This window comes from Pteropus medius, unplaced genomic scaffold (genome assembly GCF_902729225.1).
Source record: "Pteropus medius unplaced genomic scaffold, Ma_sr-lr_union100, whole genome shotgun sequence".
NCBI lineage: Eukaryota > Metazoa > Chordata > Mammalia > Chiroptera > Pteropodidae > Pteropus > Pteropus medius.
In genome coordinates this window covers 10,102,282-10,117,584 of record NW_024349803.1, presented here as the reverse complement: position 1 = coordinate 10,117,584, position 15,303 = coordinate 10,102,282, and the positions used below count along the sequence as shown (strand labels likewise).

Below are 15,303 nucleotides of genomic sequence, written 5' to 3'. Positions count from 1 at the left end.
AATAAAATTGCATTATTATGTCAACAGTGCTACCTATTCAACATACTGGTCACACTCAGTATTCCGTAACCTTTTTGTTTTTAATTTAATATACCATGGAATAATTTTTTATGCCATTATATCAAAATTTACCTCAATCTTTTAAAAGGCTGCATAGTATTCCATCATGTGACTATAAGTTACTTAATCAATTCCATATTAATGTATGTTTACTTGTTTATAATTTTTTACTATAAAGAACAATGATATTGATATCATAAAACATTAACCTTTTCCTACTTGTTTTCTTATTTCCTTAGGATAAACTACCTAAAGTGAAATATCTGGTATGAACATAAAAGGATGCACATTTATAATTTTGACCATGTTGTTCTCTCAAAAAGTTAGATCAGCTTACACTTTTGCTAAAAAATATTATGTTTAAGTGACAATTTTCTATATCTTTAAAAACTGAGGATTGTTAATATTTGTATTACTTTTGAAAGAAATAGATAAAAGTGATGTCTATTTTAACCTGTAATTCTTTGATTATTATCCACCAATAAGTACATTTTCTCTATTTTTGGACATTTTAATTTTTTTCCCTTTTGATTTGCTTGTTAATGTTAGTGAATAAAGTTTTAATCAGATTAATAATTCCATTACAAGTCTGTGTTTTAATATCTTCTTTTAGTAAAATTAATGTCAGAGTGTTGGGCAGAGGTCTCTACCCTCCAATTATATATAAATTAACGCCTCCACTTACTGTTTTAGATTAGAGTACTTATCAGATTCTTATCTTCTGTATAACTCAAGGTTTTATGGTGTTTCTGTTTTTTGTTTTTTTTTCTCTTTAGAAGAATTTGAGTGTAGCTCACATTCTATCTGAAGCTCACTCAGATAGAAATAAGATTGTTAACATGGACTTTGGTGGGAGAGGGAGCTGCTTTCCTAGTTTACCTCTCTGTGAGATCCACTCATTGGATCTAAAATTTAGGCAGTCCAGCTCTATCTGAAACAATCTTTGGGGATGTTTATAAAGACTAAAAAGGGGTTTGTTAATGAGATTGAGCATAATTTTTCACTGAACAGTTAACTTAAATATGAAGCATATACAGATGGATTCTGTGATCAATTTCAATGCTTCTCTTCACTTAGGAGCATGTTGAAAGTCTTCACCTGGGATGATGAATAGAATGGCCATTCCCGGCCCATTTGCAGTGACCTGGTTTTTGGAGACCCTCTCTGTACATCTCAGTAGCTCTTGCTGTGCACAGGTGCATCCTTCCTTACATGAGGTGCAGTGGTGGCACTTGGTGTTGGCAGACATTTCCTGATCTTTCCATCACGTTTCAGTTCAGTGTCAGGGCCCAATATAATCATGAGAGTAAAGCTGAGAGGGGTTTATTCTCTTCAGTATGCTTTGCAAAATACAGCGAAAGATTTGAATCTGTAGGTTGCAAGTCCAACACGACTTTCTTTCCCCGGTGTCCAGTGAAACCCAGCCTTGGAATAGTTCTTTCCCCCATAGTTTTCCCAATCATTCTTAAATAGCAAAAGACCCACAAATCAGAGTGACAAAAAATAGTCACATTTTAGTAATCAGTATGTCCACTCTAACAATGGTGTGCCCAGTACATTTGACAGAGGATCATTTGTTAACATTTTATTTTGACCAAATTATTTTCAGCAATAATCATGAAAGGAAACAATAATAAAGGCCATAGAAGAAATGTGGATTATGAAAATTTTCTTTTATCGCACTTCCATATATAATCATTCCAGTAAACAAAAACACAAACAAAAATTAAAAGTGGAACAAATATTACAATACAGAAAAAGGGGAAAGTCATGAAGTAATGCTTTCTACTGACATTAGGGTTTTTTTAAAGAAGGAAAAAAGCTACACTGTAGTTTGTACTCATTTAAATTTTAAACACAAGAAAAAGTCTAAGTGAAGTCATAGAATGACAGAATCGAAATAACGTATGTTCTTTGCTTTACAATAAACATGCTATCATGGCTCATTTTAAATCTACTGATTAAATGCAGGAATATATAGTACCACAGAAGTTGGAGATATTAAACAGTGCCTGAAGCCAACACAATGATTCTAAACCCTTAAAAACTTACTCTCGAAACAAGTGTGTGCAGCTAAATTCAAGTGCGTTGAGGCCAACTGGACAGCAGAAAATTTTTTGGATTAATTTCTATGCAGAAAATGTTTATTAAATGAGAAATTATAAAAGTGTGTTAATTTGAAGACTACATATATATTAGTATTAATACTTAAGAGTAACCACAGAAATTGTTTAGATATTAGACCAAGAAACTTGGGGGAGGAGAATTTTATCGTTGACATTATATAGAATTGTCACATGATTATTAGTACATCTTATCGTTGCTTTTGAATTCTCTACAGATGATGCCCCCCTGATACCTTGGTACCATATGGGCTCCCAAATTTGGGAGATCCACCTTCAGGGAAACATAGGAAGATCCAAGTTTCTGTTATTGAGTGAAATGAGGCTTAAAGTAAAAATTATGCTGTTATTAAAGAATGGACAAAGTTGTTTTCTTAAACATCTGAGTTTGTGGCTAGAAATTTGTACTCAGAAACTCGTTATTCCAGAAACTGCTTCTTGGTGCTGTGGCGTTCCTCTCTCGCTCATCTGAGCCCTGGATCTTCTTTCCATATGGTGCAGTTTCTGTTGCATGGATAGAAGAGATTTAAAACCTTTATTTTGGAGAGAAGAATCGCTTTTTGAGTAGGAGCCAAACTGAACATGCGTGTCTGCCTGGGCATAAGCATGCATGTGTAACCTCAGTACACAATCTGCACAGAATTCAAGGGATGTCCACTCTCAATGTCGAGTCAATCACAGAGGCCCCTTTCATCTTCACACCCTCCCTAGTTCAGGGCATTCCAGGTACAGTCATCTTCTTTGGAGATATCTAGCCTAAGGCTGCTCCAAGAGCTAAAATGGCAGGGAGGCCATTGACTCTCAATATCTTTGTTCTGAAAAGTACTGATCTGAGTGTCTGCAGTCGTGGAGGGGCTCGCTCATAGGAAAATATTCAGGAAATTTTTCTGAAAAATGAAATCCAGTGTGGCTTTGCTTATCGCAACTGGTGAGTGAGTCTTCAATCAGGATGTCTCTTTGGTGCCGTTTCAGCTTGCAGTTATCTTCAAAGTCCTCAGGGGGAAGCACAATTGGTGTGGTTCCCCATTGGGCCCGATAACTCTCCAAGGCCTCTCTGGGGGTGCAGTGCACATGCCAAGAAGGTGCTGCAGCAATTAAAGAAGGTTTTCTCCCTGAGCTCTGGGGTATATTTATCTTCGAGCTAATGTTACAGTTGGTGCTTTCTCTTGCCAAGCTTCATAACAACCAGGCCTCCTATTCCTTCACAGCCTTGTAATTGAGAGGAGGGTTCAAAACAAAAAGAAACCTTCCTTCTGGTGACAGAGGAAGAGTGCTAGTTGAATATCATTAGATTCAATAAGTCAGCTTCATTTCAAAGGCATCTGGTTGACCTATCTCCAGTCCTGCTGAAGCTGTGACCAAGAAGAGCCGCTAGGCCTTTTGTCCCCAAGGGTTGGTGGGAGGGAGGCTGGGTGGCTGGGCTGATGCCCTGCTGGACAATAGGGAGCATTGACGAAGTGCTCCCATTTATTGGCTGAGCGACTGCATCAGTCATTCATTCAGAGGCACAAGGTCTAAATTGCAGAACCAATTAACAGCACTAATAGCCCTTGCCTGAATTAATCTTTGAGACAAAAGGGAGGAGAAGTGGAAGTGCTATTAGCAAATCAAGCTGTACCATCCCTGCTTTATTGAAGAAATCTCAGTGTCTGTATGTGGCTATTGTGCACTGACTGCAATTACAGCCCTCATTTAAAAATGATTAAGTGGTTATAATTATTTTTCAATTAAAACTTATATCTTCCATTTATGCAACATTTCAGACTTCAATTAAACTTCTTTTTAAAAGTGCCACTGAACCAAAAGATTCCTGTTTCCTCTTTTACCAGGAAGCCCTAAACTCAACCCAGATAGAATTTTGATTTCCAACCTTCAGAATTAGTTTCATTAAATTTAGACATCGTGATGAGAGTTACCAAGTTGTACAAAAATTTGCAGCACCTGTTGGAGGTGACCACCATCACCATGGGTGTCAGGGGAGAGAGACAGTTCCAGGCTCTATCTGTAAAAATGTGACTACTGAGGAGAGAAGGGTGTTCTAACCACTGGAATGTAGTGTCTCTATAAGAGCTGACACCTGAAGCCAAATATTTAAAGCAGCGCTCTCAGCTGTGGTCTGGTGACAGTAATAATTACTGTAAGAAAGGTGTAAAGTTTTGAGCAATTTAATCTATTTAAAAATGAGACCAGTTTCAGGATTTTCCTCTTAAAACCTCTATTTGCCTTTAATGTGCTTTCTTGAGGAGTGAAAGAAATTGCTGGGAATGACACATAAACTATAGTCTATTTTATCTTGCTGTTGCCCATAACCACAACACATTCTTGGAGTCTGACTTTCATGGGGACATCATGGGTTATGTGTGAGGCGATGGGGTCGAGAACTTCTGGGGTCTAGAGTTTCTAATCAGGACTGTTTCATAGAGCCCTGCTCACCAATTTTAGTGAAGACCAGAGCTGTAAAAAGGAATTTTTGGCCTCAGAGAAGGAGTGTAAGGTGTTTGTCGTTATCCTAATACTGGTCAACCTCGGCTTTCTATTATAACTGGATATTCTGAGTTACTAATCTCTGTTTTATTCTGTGCTGTTGAAGGCGCACATGCTACATGTTAATAATTTTTAAATTCATACAATTAAAAGGAATTATTTTTAACTCTTGTTCCGTAGTAACAAAGTCCTGATTTTCTTACTTAATTCTAGCTCTAGTGAGGAAAATTATGTCACAAGAAATGGAAGGCATTGTCAGTAATGAAACCCGGAGCCTGTACTGTGGACCAGAATCTGCCCAAAACACTAAGAAGAGCTGATGGCCCCTTCTCGTAAGGAAGAGATGTACTGCTGCAATATACTTTTTCCTTTAGAAAATTATATAAAATATGTCATCTAATGTTATTTATACCTCCAAAGTACCTTTAGTTTTTTTATACTTATAAAATAATATGTTAATTCTAGAAGAACAGATCATTTGGGAATTAAACATAAACCAAAAAAGTCAAGTCAAATCAAATTGCCTATAACTGCTGTTAAGAATTTCATGTAACACCGTCTAGTATTAAAAAAGTTATTTCTAATTAAAGTTAAATAGTGATATCCCTGTTCCTCTGAGCATCTTATTGGCCCACGGGCATAGGGGAGATAGGCTGCATGGTCTCCCTTCTGTGAGTGCTGTTTCTAGGTTACAGGAAAAGGACAAAGGATTTTACTGAGCTCTATGTGTTTGTGCTCAGGGCAAAGAAACCTGTGAAGACTTCTAGATTCAGAGGAGAGTGAGGAATTGTGCTTGGTCAGACCGCAAAATTGTAGTTAAGACTTTGAAGCAAGCAAGGAGTTGGGTCAAGAACCTCTGGATTTTTTTTTTTTTTAAACACAACACACGGGGCTGGCAGTAGAGTGAAGAGGACCACAGAAGACCAGGAGAAGCCACAACATTTGGAAGTGCAATTTTTCCAATTAATATTTTAATAAAGCTTGTTACAGCTAAATTACTATTTTGGGTTTTCATATGTCTATCTAAATGCCTATTATTTCCTACTGAACCGACGGCTTTACACCAATTATTTTATATAGTTTATATAATGCACCTATGATGTATATGTTATAAAGCTAAAGTTCCAGATGAAATTAAAGAAGTTGATGAGAGAAGCTAAGAATATCGTCCCTGGTCACATAGCTAATAAGTGGTAGAGTTGGATTCTTGTCCATCTTGGGACCAGTACCAGTACCACTCTTTCTTCATTAAAATGGCTTTATAGGAAGTCTGAGATCTCGTAGGGCATCCCACAGTCCCTGCCATCCCACGGTCCCACCTTCTCCCCACCCACCCACCTTCTTCCTCTTCTACAAGAGTCATTAATTTTCTTGGCCCTTTATTCCATGTGAGTTTGAGGGTGAGCTTGTCACATTCTATAAATAAAACCCTGTTGGAATATTGATTGGAATTACATTAAATTTATAGGTTACTATCTGTGAATGTGGAGTATCTCTATTCATTCAGGTCTCTTTTCATGAACTTTCCTGCACTTCAACATTTTATAATTTTTTTCATAAATACCTATTTATTCCAAGACTTCTTGCAGATTTAATATTTTGGTATTGTAGATGAGGTCTTTTTCTATTCTTTTTTTTCTATTTGATTATTACTATTATAAAGAATTTCAAGTGATTTTTGTATATAAATCTTGTCTCTAGCAAGCTTGCTAAATTCTCTTATTTGTAAATAAAGACAATGTTGTTTCCACTTTTCAATTCTTATACTTGTGTTAGAACCAAATTGCTTATATTCAGTACAATGGTGGTTAGAAGCCGTAATGCAAGCATTTTTGCCTTGTTCTTGATTTTAAAGGGACAAGCTCTAATGTTTCACCAAGAAGTATATTTCTTATTTTAGATTTTGATAAATGCCCTGTCTCAGATTGAATAAATTATTTTCTATTTCTATGTATTAGAAGTTATTTTAAATCTTGAATAAGGTTGAATTTCATCAAATCTTTTTCTGCATTTACTGAGATGATGCCATAGTTTTTCTCATTTATCTGGTATTATGATATATTGTATTAATAGATTTCCTTGCATTCTTGGGATATGCTCTACCTTACCATGATATACTGTTTTATTGAAATTAGGATATTTTATCTCAGATTTTTCCGCTTATAGTTTTATAAACAAGATTGATCTGTAATTCCCTTCCCTTCCCTTCCCTTCCCTTCCTTTTCTTTCTTCCATCCTTCCTTGTCTCGTTTTAGTATGGAGTATACTTACCCTCATCCATGAATTAATTTATCATTTCATATTTTTTATTCTTTGAAACAGTTTACGTGTTATCGAGATTGTTTATTTAGCACATATTTATTGCATATCCACTATGTGCTGGGCCCTCTTCTAGTCACTGGAGGATATGGCAATGGACAAATAAAAGTCTCACCTTTCACAATTCTTAACATTTTGACCAATCTCCCACGGCCCTAGATCTTTGGGAGTGAGGAAAAGTCTTTTGATTTCCAATTCAATTTCCTTTATGGTTTTTGGTTTATTTTGCTTCCTATTCTTTTTCAATTTGCTTTTTAGGTTTTTTTTTTTAAAAAAAACATTTCTAATATATCGTTTATAATATGTTACCAGGATAAAATTATTTATAATATTAAATTGTGATTTTTAGTCTCTATTGTAGGTGTAGCTTTGTCCTTTTGTTTTTCTCCACAATATTGTTTATTTCTGCCTTTTAATTCTTGCTCAGTCTGGTTAAAAGTTTGTCTAATTTTTATTATAAAACTAATTTTATTAGTTTTTACAAGGAATCACCTTTTAGTTCCTAATTTCTGCCCTTAACTTTAATATTCTCTTCTACTTCTTTCTAAAGAATTTTTTTTGCACCTAGCTTCTTGAAATGACCACATTACTAATTTATTTCCAATCTGTCCATTAATAAATGCATTTCTCTATCATTTTCAATTAAAGAAATCAGGGCTTCATGAAGAATGGCTGAATCCAAATCTGGGGCAGAAAATGTGCAAAACAATCTTGTAATGTCTGTCACAATGGATAACAAAGAAGCTATCAAAGACTACCAGGGTCATAACAATAAGACTCTGAACCTTAATGAAAGGGGTTCGTTCTCACTGGCCAAAGATGGGACAATATGACTATCAAAAATATTATCTGCTGTGAATCAAAATATATCATATATACTAAAATCCACAAACTTATAATGATACTGAAATATCCCTCATGGTAATCTTTGATTTAGGATATCAATTTATTATCCTGAAAACCCTTTAAAAAGGCGTAAGTATTTATCCTGTTTTTCATATATAAACTATATCTCAGAGTAACTAAATAGTTGATGAGAGAAAGTTCCTTTTAGAATAATTTTAGTTAGTAAATAAAGAATAATATACTTACAAGATCATCACTTTGCAGCCCTTGATCAAATGGAGGTGGGCAACGATCCTTAATGGCTTCTAGGGTCTCCTGAGTGGTTGTGCTGGCTGTACACACCACCACTTATGATGTATTCTTGCTAAAAATCCAAACCTTGACAAAATTAGATCTCAACCCCTAACTAAGAGTTTGGAAGTACAGGGAACCAAGGAACATGTTCAATGACCCAGTGGAGATGGAATTAATAAAATCCAGACTGTGAGAAATTCTTCAAGAAAAACATCAAGCTTCTTCAACAAAAAGCTTCTGCAACAAATAATTAGCAAAGTGAGAGAGAGAATTTATAAATTAAAAGATTTCTACGAGACACATAAACCAAATATAATATGAGGACCTTGTTTAGCATCCTGATTCTAACCATCTAACTAACTAACTAAAATATTATTTAGGATTTATTACTGGTTGTTTTGGATGTGATGATAGAATGATGGTTTAAAAGAGAGAGAGATGCTTACCTTTTAGAGATACACACTGAAGGATTTTTGGATAGAATGATATGATATATTTTGCTCCAAAATAACCCAAAATGGTTAAATGTTAATAAGTTGGATAATGGGTATAAAGAGGTTCATTATACTCCTTTATACTTTTGTTTGAATTTTTCTGTAATTAAAAAGGATGCATCTAAAGTTTTAAATTTGTCTCTAAATAGTACTTCAGTTTCATCCTACAAGTTTTCTAGGTAGTGTTTATATTGTTTTTCGGTTTTAAATAATTCTTGAGAACTGAACAAGTGAATGCATATTAAATGCTTACGACTGTGCCTGTGCTTACTAAATAAGCTACAGCTAAGTGCTTATTAAATATTACCTGTTAATATTCTCTTTATGGGATGAAACATTTAACATATGCACTTGTGTGGCTTATTTACTCTTTTCATAAAAGTTGAGCGAATGCCTTTTAAATATTAGACAATGTGAGGATTATGAAAATGAATGAAACAGGTGCCACTGTGAAGTAAGGATAAGTTGGAAACTATTTTAGGACTCATTCAAAATCTTAACTCATGCTCAGTAAGGTATGTCAAAGAGGGTTCTTAAATTTTGCCAAGAACATACAGTCTAACCATCATTTGGTATTATTTTATGTCACTAATATATTTAAGGTATTGTCAACTTTTTGATGGCAGTTGTGAAATTTATTCTGTTTAAAATAAGTCAGGTATTTGTCTTACATTTTACCCAATATCTGCACTTTTTTTGGTTCACTTTTTCTTATAGCATCTTAACAACATATGACAATAAAGCTCATCTGTTACATGATTGCAATCAGGCCAGGAGCTACTCTTTCTTGGAGGGCAGTAGCAAATCACCGATGCAATTGGACAATCATATACCATTATCAAGTCGGGTTTATCCCTGGGATGCAAGGATAGTTTACATTTGCAAATCAATAAAAGTGATACGCCACATTAGTGGAATTAAGGATAAAAATCATATAATCATCTCAAAAGATGCAGAAAATGTATTTGACAAAATTCAATGTCCTTCTATGATAAAAAAATACTCAATAAATTAGGTATAGAAGGAATATAGCTCAATATAATAAAGACTGTATTTGAGAAGCCCACAGTTAACATCATACTTAACCATGAAAAGCTAAAAGGATTTTCTCTAAGATCAGGAACAAGACAAAGTTGCCCACTCTCACCTCTTCTATTCATCGTAATAATGGAAGTCCTAGCCAGAGCAATCAGGCAAGAAAAAGGAATAAAAAGCATCTAAGTCAGAAAGAAGTAAATTTTTTTCTGTTGGCAGATGATATAATCTTATATAAAGAAAACCCTAAAGATTCCATCAGATAAATAATAAATGAATTTAATGAAATTGCAAGATGCAAAATTAATATATAAAATCAGTTGCATTTGTATACATTAAAAGTATTATCTAAAGAAGAAATTGAGAAAATAATCCCACTTACAATAGCATCAAAAACAATAACATACTTAGAAATAAATTTATCTAAGGAGGTGAAAGATCTGTACCTTAAAAACTATATAAAACATTGATTAATGAAATTGCAGAAGTCACAAATAAATGGAATGATATCCTGTGTTCATGGATTGGAAGAATTAATATCGTCAAACTGTCCTTACTACCCAAAGCAATCTACAGATTCGATGTAATCCCAGTCAAAATTCCAATGGCATTTTTCACAGAAATAGAAGAAACAATCTTAAAATTTGTATGGAACTATGAAAGACCCTGAACAGTTAAAGAAGTCTTGAGGAAGAAGACCAAAGTTGGAGGCATTACACTTCCCGACTTCCAAATTATATTACGAAGTTATAGTAATCAAACAGATTGGTATTTGCATTAAAACAGACATAAAGACCAGTGGAACAGGATAGAGAGCCCCCAAAATAAACCCATACATATACAGTCAACTAGCATTCAACAATGGCACCAAGAACACAAGAAGGGAAAATCTCTTCAATAAAATGGTATTGGCAAAACTGATATCCACATGCAAAAGAATGAGATTGGATTCTTAAATTACACCAAACATAAAAATCAGATCAAAATGGGTTAAAGACTTAATATAAGACCTGAAATTGTAAACCTCCTAGAAGAAAACATAGTGGAAATCTCCTTGGCATTGTTCTTAGCACTGATTTTTTGAATTGATACCAAAAACACAGCTAACAAAAGCAAAAACAAGCAGGACTGCATTAAACTAAAAAGTTTCTGCGCAGCAAAGGAAATAATCAACAAAACAAAAAGGCAACCTATGGAACAAGTGAAAATATTTGTAAACTATATATCTGATAAAGGGTTAATATCCAAAAATATATAAGTAACTAATACAACTCAATAGCAACAAAACAAAACAAAACAAAACAAACAAACAAAAAAACTGATTAAAAAATGGGCAAAGGATCTAAATAGATATTTCTCTAAAGAAGACACAAAAATGTCCAAGAGCTATATGAAAAAGTGCCCAACATCACTATCATCAGGGAAATGCAATTCAGAACCACAGTGAGATATTATTTCACACCTGTTGGGATGTCTATTATCAAATAGTAAAGAAATAAGTGTTGATGAGGATGTGGAGAAAAAGAAACTCTAGCACACTGTTGGTGGGAGTGTAAATTGGTACATCATTATGAAAAAATTTATGGAGATTCCTCAAAAAATAGAACTACCATGTGATGCAGAAATTTCATTTCTGGGTATATATCCAAAGGAAATAAAATCTGTCTTAGCAATATCTGTACTCTCATGTTCATTACAGCATTATTTACAACAGTCAGGGTAAGGAAGCAACCAAAACACCTATTGGTGGATGAAGAAAATGTGATATACATAATGAAAAGTGATTCATCCTTAAAAAGGAAGGAAATCCTGACATTTGCAATAGAATGGATAAACCTAGAGGACATTATGCTATGTAAAATAAGTCAGACACAGAAAGAGAAATACTGCATGATTTCACTTATAGGTAGAATCAAAAAAGTTGAACTAATGAAGCAGAAAATAGAAGAGTGATTATTGGGGCTGGGGTGGGGGAAATGAGGCGATTTTGGTTGAAGGGTACAAACTTTTGATTATAAGAATAAGTTCTAAGGATCTAATATACAGCATGGTGACTATAGTTAATAATAACATATTGTGGTCTACAACTATGCCGCCTTAAACAAGCCTGATGTCTGATCTCGGAAGCTAAGCAAGGTTAGGCCTGGTTAGTACTTGGATGGGAGACCACCTAGGAAGACCAGGTGCTGTAGGCATAAATAATAAATAAATAATAACATATTGTATATTTGAAATTTGTTTAAAAGGAAGTAAATATTAAGTGTTCTCACTACACTAATGCCCTCAAAAACAAAACAAAACAAACCCAAAAGTCACTGTGGGGTGATGGTTATTAACCTGATTGTGGTATTTCAAAATGTATACATATATCAAATCATCATATTATACACCTTAAATGTAATACACCTTAAATATAATTTTAAGGTGTATAATAGCAAGTAAAAAATAAAAAATTTTGCTATTTAAAGTCAATCATACTTCAATAAAACTGAAAAACAGAAACAAAAGACACCTAAAATAATGATGACTCTAATAAGATAGAATTTACTTCTCCTCAGAGTCCAGAGATAGGTAATTCAGGGATGGTACAAAATTCTGCTTCACAAAGTCCTCAGAGACCTAATGCTCCTGTTCTGTTGGTCACATGCATGGTCTTCCAACCCATAATCATCTCATGTCCCATGAGAGCTGCAGAAAGGAATGAACTATTGATCTTATCCAAAAACACCCTCACAGATACACCCAGAAAAAATGTTTAGCCAAATAGCTGGGAACCTTGCCATCCAGCCAAGTTAATATATAAAATTAACCATGAGAGATCTTTGTATCATGTTATTGCCCACCAGAGAATGTTCACCATGAAAGAGGCACTGAACGACCCAGGTAGACAAAATGTCCCAGTCCATTGATATCACCTGTCCTTGATCAACCTTGATGAATACATGAATGAAATGGCAATGGTGGTCAAAATGAAGGCTATGCATTGATCCAATAGTATGGAGTCTCATTTAAAAGCCTGATCTAGTTACCGCACAACCAAATGTTAACTTGCCACTAACAGAGACCAACGCTGAGCTTCTGATGTGGTGCATTCCCCCAGGGAGACCAACTAACCACTTAAAGGCAAGTTGAATCTATTGGACTCTTTATATTCTGGTAGAGCCAGAGCTTGGTTCTCATAGAAGTAAACACCTACTCTGTATATGAGTTCGCCTTTCTTGTCTCTAGGGCTTCAACCTGCACCACTATCTGAAGGGTTATGGATTTTGACCCACTGACTTTGGACCCATGTAATATTGTGTCATACTGGGAGACCCATTTTATAGCAAAGAAAGTGCAGGAGTGGGCCTATGACCATTGCATACACTGGTCATAACACATATGTCATACAGATGCTGCCAGTCTTATAGAGCATTAAAGAAACTCATTGAAACTGAAGCTCCAGCTTGGAGGCAATGTCCTTTGTGGATGGATGCCATTCTTTAGGACAATATATACATTGAAGCAAAGACTTTTATATGGTGCTGTGTTTCCAGTAGGAAGAATACATGAGTCTGGAAAAAAAGAGGTAAAAGTGGGAATGGTCCCACTGACCATCACTCCAAAGGACCCACTGGGGGACTTTGTGATTCCTGTCCTTTCAACTCTGGGCTCTGCAAGGTTAGAAGTCTTAGCTTCCAAAGTATCCACTTTCACCAGAGGGCACAACAAGAGTCCCATTTAATTATAAGCTGCTATGCTATGACTGCTGCTTGGGCACTTAGGGATCCCATGGGACCAGCAATAAATAAAAGAGGTCATTATTTTGACAGGGGTAATTGACCCTGGTCACCAGGAAGAAGTAGCCTGGTGTTATACAGTGGGACAGAATATTATGTGAAACTCAGGTGATTCACTGGGTTCCTCTTGGTACTCCCTCGGTTCTCCCTTGTTCATTTACTTCATTGTAAATGAACAGATACAACAATCCCAGTCTGAGAAAGGCATGCTATCCAGGGGCTCAGAAGACTTGAGCATGAGAATCTTATTTGGGCGACCAGGTAAGCCATGGAAGCCTGCAGAGGTGATAGCTGAGGGTGAGAGAACCTAGGACGGAAAGTGGAGGAGGGAGATGATGAGGATCACTTATGGCCCTGAGACCAACTGCAGCAATGCGGGCTGTAGTTCCTCCTGCTACTCTTCCTCTATGTTAGCCCTTTTCTTGTTTAGAAAAAAAAAAAGTGCAATTTGTAGTTAACGTCAATTTAACATCACACATACGAATGCTACATTTTCTAGGATTTGATATTTTCAGTAACTGAGAATTACTATATTTTGTAAATGGAAATACTACTACTAAAAAACAGAATGCTATAAATGGAATGATGTCATTTGTTTCCAAAGACTATTGATATACTAGAGCGATGCGAAAATAATAATAAAAGCAAGATATTTCGTGGCAAACTTTGGGGGTAAGGTTAACATTGTAATCTGGGAGTTATCTCGGGATAAACGCTGCAGCCACAAGTGCCACCAGCAAGTATTCTTGGGGCAAACGGGAAATGGGTTAGTTTACTCAGGCTGCCGTAATAAAATACCATAGACTGGGTGGCTTAAATAACAAAAATTTATTTTCTCATGGTTCTGGAAGCTGGAAGTCCAAGGTCAAGATGTCAGCAGGTTTGGTTTCTTCGGAGGCTTCTCTCTTCAGATTGTAGATGGCCGCCTTTGTGCTGTGTCCTTACATGGCCTTTCCTCTGTGCACACGTATGTCTGTGTCCAAACTTCCTTTTCTTATAAAGACATGAGTCATATTGAGCCCACACTAAAAATCTCATTTTAACGTAATTACCCCTTTAAAGATCTTATCTAGAAATGCTGCTATATTCTGAGGTACTGAGAGTTAAAGCTTTAAGACATGAATTTTTTGAGGGGGCGGGGGAGATACAATTCAGCCCATAACAGTCTCTTATCTTATGAGCTTCTCCTCAAGAAGAGAGACACAATAGAATCCTTGAGTAATTGCCCCCTAAATGTATATAGGTGGATTTGAGCAGCACACAGGGAAGACGGAAGACTGCAGTAGACACAAAGATGCATTATTTAAATCCTTTTTCGGTTGTGGGGAGGGCGGTTGGCAGAAAGCTTCCAGAGGTGGGCTCCTTCAAGGTCAGCCTCAGCTATAGAGAGCTATGTTGTCGGAGGTTAAACCTTTATTGGACAGCCTGTATCTGGTGACTGAGCAAAGCAGGGATATAAAAGCTTGGTCACTTTGACCTGACATAGGCAATTATGGCCAGCAATATTTGCTCTAGATCTCCCTATTGGGTTGGCTAAAGACTTATTGAGGCTGCATTTCAATGTGACTTTTCCCTCTGCCCAATCCTACTTCTTCCCATTGAATCCCAGTAAACATTTGTACCTTAAATTCCATCTTAAGTGTCTGCTTCTGGAGAACCCAGCTGGTGATATCTTGCTTCTCATCTTTTAATATACTAGTTGTATTACAATTCCAGGCCTTACTACCATTTCAGGAAATATTAGTTTGGCAAATATCACAATAGAAGATTTACGGAGAGTAAAATAAGTATAGTGAACTTTTTGGCTTGTTGCTTCTGCCCTTCTTTAAGCCTGTCAGCTAGTACCATTGACTTGGCCCCAGTTAGGAT

At 35.7% G+C, this 15,303-nt stretch overlaps 1 pseudogene; it reads left to right on the top strand.

Moving 5' to 3' along the window:
• Positions 1-11,734: 11,734 nt before the first annotated feature.
• LOC120582641 (uncharacterized) lies at positions 11,735-11,850 on the top strand (annotated as a pseudogene).
• Positions 11,851-15,303: the final 3,453 nt, after the last annotated feature.